The sequence below is a fragment of the Aedes aegypti genome, chromosome 3, assembly GCF_002204515.2.
Source record: "Aedes aegypti strain LVP_AGWG chromosome 3, AaegL5.0 Primary Assembly, whole genome shotgun sequence".
Classification (NCBI taxonomy): Eukaryota; Metazoa; Arthropoda; class Insecta; order Diptera; family Culicidae; genus Aedes; species Aedes aegypti.
In genome coordinates, this window is record NC_035109.1 from 395,111,157 (window position 1) to 395,119,268 (window position 8,112).

Genomic DNA, 8,112 nt, shown 5'->3' on the forward strand with positions numbered 1-8,112 from the left:
TCCATTTTTCCTACATTATCATCACAATTAAAGTTGTCTGGCAAACACCAGTTTGCAAAGCTGCGCAAAGTTTTCAAAATATATTTTGCGAAATTCAAGCCTTACATTCATTTATCAATTGTATTTAATTTATATTAAAAAGCTACAACACTGTAGAACCCCTCAAAACAAGAGCATTCGAATGAATTTAAATCCCTTTGGCCGCCCGTTAGTTACCCTCTCGATTCATCCACTTACATTGGTGTAAGTGCCATTTCATCAGTAAATAAAGTGGTTCCGTCCAACTGAACACGCAGCGGACTTCTCGGTTATTCATCGTCCAGTCAGTCGTCGCCTTGATATTCACGCGAATACAACCTGCCGGTAGTGTCCGGAGTGGAGTGTCCTTGTTGCCCCCATCGCAGAGGCAAATTAGCATTGATTGATAAACACACATCACATTATTGTGCTACATTCCCCAAACGAGTTTGTGTGAAAAGTTTATTTCCGCAAATTTAAACAAAATCAATCGTTTGCCACGATGTGCAAGTGTATCGCAGGAAGTGTCGTTTGTTGGTAAGAAACTAAATTTAGCCTAAACTTCAGCAAAACAACGCCCAACATTTTGCATTGTTTGGACTACCGAACATGTGCCAAAGTTGGTCTCTTATTCGATTAGGAGCTTAGCGGCGAACCATCATAAACGCAATAAACAGTGAAGCATTTTGCACTCTTTTGCTCAGATAGTGTTGGTAACTCGACTGCAAATTGTTTATGCACACATAAATTCGAGTGTCGGATCGGAAGCTGCACTTAAGTGAGCTAGTTGAGCGGTATTTGATTTGACTTACTATAAACCAAGCATCCGTAGCATTTATCAATCTAAATAGAGTTTGACCTTGTTTAAACTTGGTCATTATTATTACCTATAATTATAATTATTTATTTACGGCACTTTACCATTATTGTGGCATTCGTGTCAAACTTGGTCATTGATTTATTTCAAATTCGTTTGTTTTTCAATAGTTTGTCAAAATTCAATTGTGTTATCGCATTTTCATGAAATTTATATGCCGTTTATCAGATTGAACCTTTATGACAGGATCCCATTTATACTGCCTTGTTGAGATGAATGTTTGGTCTTCCGTCTTTATCATCATCCCCATTTCACAGTCTGTAGTTCCTCGTAAAACTTGGTTGCAGACAGTCTGACTGGCGTCACAGATGTCTCACCCCCTTCCATTCTTCATTGATCATATGACAAGCAACAAGAAAGTATGGATATCGCACTATTTGTACAAGAAATATACAAGACTGTGGAGGTATACCGACAATGGAAATAGGCGGCTCCCAAGTGATAAAGTGAGCACTCCGTAGCTGAAACGGATGAAATGGATGACAGACACTTTTATGCCGGAATCAACATGGAAATAGCCTTGGTGCGAGGAACAAGATATATAGGTGGCACGCACCTCTACTTATTTGACGATGCGATGAAGTCTTTGACGAAGAAAAAAATGATTCATACTGTTCAGCGCGCCTTCAGAAAATTAATTCAATGAGCTTTTCAGTATTTTTCAACAAGATACAATTTTCATCTTGGAAATATCATCTTAAAACACCCAAGCAGAAGCAAAGTACTGATCATCAAAACGGGAAATTGTCTTGATTAACTAAATGATAAAAGATCTAAGATAGTTGAAAAAGTTTATTCCTGGAACTTCTGAGCCAATGTAGGTGATATATTTGAGATATCTGAATTCATCAAATTAAAGAACAATAAATAAAAAATAAGTCTCCTAAGCCACTAGCCTGAAAAAATGCACTCCTAAAGCGCTAGAGGTTTTGTCTGGCTAAATTATGTTCCTGGCCAAGTGTGCAAGCATTTCGTTAGGCAGGGATTCCTCAAGAAATTCCCCTTGTATATTTTAAGCATTCCCTTCCGGATTATTCTAGGAATTACTGTAAATATTACATAAAACAGATCCTATGACGATTCCTGCAGAGATTTCTCGATTGAATTCTTAGGGATTCCATCAGAAAGTTTTTCAAGAATTTAGTATAAGAATTGTCAATGGCGTTCTCTTGAAGTCTTCTTAAAAAGTTCCTAAAACTCCTTACAGACAATTCAGTAGCTTTCAGTCTTTCCTTTGTTAAATTTAAAAATTTAACCAAGATTACAACAAGCGATATAATTTGATTTCCTACAGAACTTAGATCTGATGCATAGGGAATAATTTCAGATTTTCTCAGAACTTCTTCTATTGCTCACTTCATATTTTACTATCATTCATCTATGAATATCTTTAATTTTATTTACTGATAATCGGTCTATTTTTGCTCTAAGTAAGAGGGAGCATGTAGGGTCGAAGCATCAGTTTTGCCAAGCCTAAGAAGACATATCTTTATAAAATATATGGAAATCCCATGACGAGACAGCCTGGCTCGACCAGCCACTCATGGTACAGCTTCCGCGCATGCAATTTGGCCACCGTGTTTCACTTGTCCGGTTTGGCGCCTTCCTGCCCTTAAAACACGTAGCACAGTCCGCTTCATGGTCTGCTGGACGAACCACTTCGACGAATTTACCTTTTTGGCCACGTCTCGGGTGGAAAGGTTCGGGTTATTCTTAAAGTACTGCCACATCTTCTGCGCCTTCTCTGGGTATTACATTTTCGATTTCCGCTCGATGGCCTTCGTCTCCAGAAACATCTTCACAACGCGGGATACGGTGGAATGGTGGATTCCAAGCCTTTTCCCGATCCATCTGTGCGACTGACCAGGATTATCGATCACCGCGCCCAAGATTTGGTGGCGTAGCTTTTCTGGTTTCAAAGACATCTTAAAAATTACTTGACTGATCGCGATAAAATTTTGCACACATAAACATAACACTCTAAACTACTCTAAACTAGTATTAAAATTTAATTAATATTTACCCACGCGATGAAAGGTTACACCCAATACAATGTGTCGCATTTTTTCCGAGTCAAATCTTTAATACTGTTTGGCGGTTCTTTGGCAGGTTCTTTCGATCGGTGGTTTATATTCGGGGAATCATGATTTATCCATACTTATCATACGTATTTCTAACCGATAAGCAACACACATGATCATTCTTTAATGAACTGCGTTTTCCTTAGCCGTTTCGTCATTCTATTACATACAATCGGTCTGTTTTTGCTCGACGAACCGATAAACTTTGAACTTGAAATATTTTTTGTAAAGAAACCTTTAAAAAGTTATTGCGTTTGAAGAAATTTTTGAGTTCAATGAAAAAAAAAATGTTGCGCTTAGATGAGGGAACGATGTTTCATGGAAGAATAAAGTACTCATTTAGAGGCTTGGTTCTCGGCTACTAGAACTCAGATTGACCAGAAATTTCCAACGCAGCTTGAATATATTTGCATAGCATGAAATACACAATTTTTCATTCACAACCTTTTGAGCTATCATGATAAAATTAATAAATTAAATTTAATAATATTAATTTGGATAAAAAAAATGGCAAAGTTTTGATCTTGCGATAAGTCTTAAATGCCATTTAATTTAATAAATGGACATACTCAAAGCAGTACATTCTTCTGCAAATTGATCAATTGATAACAAGTTTGTAGAATAACGTTTTTTAATGAAATTGCCGTTCGTCATGAAATGGTAGATTTGTGAAAGAAGAAAGCTTATATTTGAAATACTGTGAATTTCCTGCTGAGTAAAATTCAGGTTATATATGAGCTGTAGTCAAAATTTGAAGTCAATCAGATCACTAACATACCGACATCCAGACAAATGTATATGAAAAACGGCCAAGGCGTACTTTACGCTGTCCAGTACTGCATGAAACTTAAATTTAACATTTCTCTACAAGTTCATAAATTTATATTTATATAAAAACCAGGAACTTCAACCCAAATGATGTTTTCACCAAGCTTTTGTATATTTTCAAGTTTCACCACTATATGTTCTATTTTTTAAAGTTAGAAGTGGATTATAAATGTGATATAAATGTACCATTATAAATTAAAGTTTTACATAATGTTCCTCCTAGGGGGGTCCGTAGCCTTGAGGTTACGCTTCCGCTTCATAAGCGGAAGGTCATGGATTCAATTCCCAGCCCCTCCAAAAAATAACCCGTCCAGCCACCAGAAGACGCCGCACGGAGGACTGTGCTTAGAAGGGGAGCACATCCATTCTCCGTCAGTTTCAGATGGTGACTGAGACAAACTTGACCCACTTCGCAGGCAGCTAGCCTCAAACGACTCAGGAACACGGCAAAACGAACCACCGCGAGAGCAATGGACTATGGCTTATGGAAATCGATTGGACCAACAGCTCTCACTCTCCTACCTGTTCGGTGTGAGAGCAAAAAAGAGCGGAAGAGAGTGAAAGCAGATGTAAATATAGATTAGTTAAAAATAGAACTGTATCGGTAAGGAAGATACAGATAAAAACTGATTCCGGCACAGTAGTGGCCATGAGCACGGAGTGCCTTAGAAAAAAAAAAAAAAAAAAAAAAAAAAAAAAAAAAAAAAAAAAAAAAAAAAAAAAAAAAAAATAATGTTCCTCCTAATTTTTTGCTTTATTGATTTTATGATAAATCATTAATGTTCTTTACTGGAGGGTAGCCCAGGATGATTTTTGACTGTAAATGAATATCGTTATCAAATTTTGTCCTTATTGTGTAGGTTGGTTTACGCGTAAAATGGTACCATATGCCTATCACAAAGGATGAAACAACCGTCTATCTACAATCTACCACTTGTTGCTGGCTAGCTTGGCGTGTGCAAGTGGATATACCTATGTATGTTTGTAACCAACCGGTAAATGTAGCCTTGTGACAAACACAGAAAATACAGTGCCAATGGTCAACACAGGTACTATTCAACTTCTATTTTTTTAGCCTCCCGGGAAATCGAGCCTTAATGTTAATTTTCTGTGTCAAGGTTATGTGGCGCATTACTCATAGCTTTTTTATTGAGCTCGCGTGTGTAGTTTGTGAGCAAGACTCATGTTTAATGATATTTGAAATGAAACAATTTTGCAAGACTTATTCTGATTATGATTGATGATTATGGTCTAAAACCACAGTCTAAACTACCTACTTAGTAATTGTATAAAGCGAAATAAAAAGATAACTGAGCTTAGAACCACCACATTGCAAAAATTTAATCAGCTGCTTCAAGATATCCTTACAATAAACCCCTTTATCAATCTCAATTCCAGCTGCTGCCAATGTGCGATGAGCGTCTTCATCTCGCTGCTGTTTGTGGGAATCCTACTGGCGGCTGCGATCGCTGCCGGCATCTACTTCGGAGTGGTCAACGTGGATGACAGCGCACCGGAACTGTCCGAGTACATCCACAAGACCGGCGACTCAATCAAAGATGCCGTCAAGGACAAGCTCAACTAAACGAGTGGCTTGGGTTAAGCAGTATTCAAGTGCCGGCCACAATATTAGAATCTCATGGATTAATCGTTACATTTAAAATTACGCCATCGTCTTGCACATGCTTCGTACTATACAATGATTTGGAAATTTTATCATATACATGACCTAAAATGTGCGGATTTTGCTAACAAAGCATCATTACTACCGAAAAAACAAAACAAAACCATAAAATCAACGCCTAATGTGATTTTTTTTAGCGAACGTTTATAAAGTACAATGCAAACAATCGATACATCACAACCGGACCAACGAAACTAAAAGGTTTTATTCTTTCTCGAAACAACGTACCTACGATGGTTCACCGGTATCTGAATCTTTCATACATGTAAGTCTAGGAATAGTTTGCCAATGTTTTTCAATGCGATGTAAATAAACGACTATTTATTGCTATGTATTCTTAATGTAGAACAAATTTACCAGACTTTTTTTTAGTACATCACAATACCTGATTGAGGAGTCTCTGTTCAAAATGACAGTGGATTGGTTGAAAGCTCCATGTATCCCGCAAAAGCTTCATTCCCGAGCAGACTGTGCAGCAAACATCTTGACAGATGAGCGTGAGATGATCGAAAGATGGAAGTAGCAATTCAATGAACACTGGAGTGAAGTCAAAACAACGAAAGAAATGCATATGAAGTTGAAAGATGTCTTCATGTAAATTTTAATTAAAAGCATCTCTCAAGCGCACTAGGGATTCGTCCAAGAATTTGCTACTTGGGCACTTCCGTGATTCATTTTGGCATGGGGTGTTTTTCTCGGCCGATTTGTCTGAAACTTTTCAATAACAAGCACTTCAATATGACGCATATGCTGGTCAAATATGAGCTCAGTGCTTCCTAAGTACCCTACTGCCGAAGTGAATCAAAAGTGCCAAGAATAAGATCCGGCTCCCTATATTACACCAGGTTTTTTTTCTGAAACTCCACCAAAGATTTTTGTAATAATTGATTTTTTTATAGACAACAGAAGATTCCTTCGGAAATTGCCTGTTTTCCGATCTGTTTTTAATTGTTTTCCTGCATTAAGTTTTTTGGAATTGGCAACATCATAGAAAACAGACATGGAAAACCGTGGAAAGTGATCAATTTCACCCGAAATTACGGTAGTTAAGCTAAGGGTCGGTTATTCTATATAACTTTATAGATAAGCAGAAGTAAAGCACGAACGCGAAACCATCCCATCTTCAAATGCTCCCCACAAGCACAAAACATCATTCTGGAACTGTAGTGTAGAACGTCCATGTTGTAACTTGTTCACACAAGAAATCTGCCTCGACCGAGTTGGCAGAACGCGCCCGTACCTTTTTCTAAACCAAAGGACTGAGGACTAATACCGTGATACCTATGATAGAACGTTTTCGAAGAAATTCTTTTCTCTGGCCCTTTTTTTTGTATCTATGTCGAATTTGATGATTGTTCATCTGGTTTTGAAAACAATTCGATGGTCTTTGAGGTACCGGGAAAATTTTTATTGATCACCATTTCGTTTTTAGTCAATTTATGAATAAAATAATAATAATAATCAGGGATTGAATCCTGAGAAAATTGAGAGAATCTCTCACGTATCGCTCTCTGTTACTATCATAACATGCTGCACATTATGAGAGACTGTTTATCGTATACTGCAACAACTTTGATCAAATTGGGGGGATAGTAGTGCATGATAAAACCCCTCTAAACATGCTCCAAGCCTGGGGGACACTGTTGTTATTGGAAGTTCGTGGATTGTTTATCGTGCCAGTAAAGAAAAACACCTATCCCCAACGGTAAACAAGCGAGAAAAATTGATTTTATCATCGCTCTCTCGTTGGGGCTCTCGCTCGCTGCTTCCATTTATCAGACTTGTTACACCTTGCGATACAATGACGATCGTGGACCGCAACAGATGGGATGTTTTTCTTTGCTTGCTTTGATCGTGCTTCATTCTCAAATGAGAGCGAATTCTGCAACGCCTGATAATAATATGAGGTATAAATCTGTTGAGTTATACTTGTTTTAATTATGAATCGTGGTTTACGGCCAACCAGCCGAGTGGAAGTTTAACAACTACCGAAAAGCTAAACATTACATATAATTTGCAATTGGATTAGATGGACAAATTGATGTGAAGATTTGCGAAAAAGTTACACGTCTTCTCAGTGAGAATCGAACTCACGACTCCCCGATCTCTAGTTGGGGCGCGTTAACCACTACGCCATGAGAGGACTCATGAACGCAGAAGTTAACCTGAATTCGATTTCAGCTCAATAATCACGTGGTCCTCTTTCGCAAAGTGCACCTCTTTCGGAAGAATTAGATGCCCATCCAAACACAACGCTTTCTATATATATCCAATGCCTAGCCCGAGAGCGCATTGTTTTTTAGATATAGGAATAGCACACTACACTAGCCAGCAACTGCGCTGGCTGAGGTTTCTATTGTGTGGGCTTCCAATGGGTCGCGACGTTCTCAAACGACCGGTTACGGAACATGAGTCCGTTGCTCGATAAATACTTGTTTTAATTATGAATCGTGGTTTACGGCCAACCAGCCGAGTGGAAGTTTAACAACTACCGAAAACGGACTCATGTTCCGTAACCGGTCGTTTGAGAACGTCGCGACCCATTGGAAGCCCACACAATAGAAACCTCAGCCAGCGCAGTTGCTGGCTAGTGTAGTGTGCTATTCCTATATCTAAAAAACAAT

At 38.3% G+C, this 8,112-nt stretch overlaps 1 long non-coding RNA gene across 3 annotated transcripts; it reads left to right on the top strand.

The window, feature by feature from the left end:
• The first annotated feature begins 302 nt into the window (after positions 1-302).
• LOC5565444 lies at positions 303-5,878 on the top strand. Of its 3 annotated transcripts, none has more exons than XR_002502624.1 (3): positions 303-555; positions 5,203-5,753; positions 5,861-5,878. It is a non-coding gene; the product is annotated as an uncharacterized LOC5565444 (long non-coding RNA). The 3 variants fall into 3 exon arrangements; XR_002502623.1 differs by having other exon boundaries at positions 5,849-5,867; XR_002502622.1 differs by lacking the exon at positions 5,861-5,878 and having other exon boundaries at positions 5,203-5,840.
• The last annotated feature ends 2,234 nt before the right edge of the window (positions 5,879-8,112 follow it).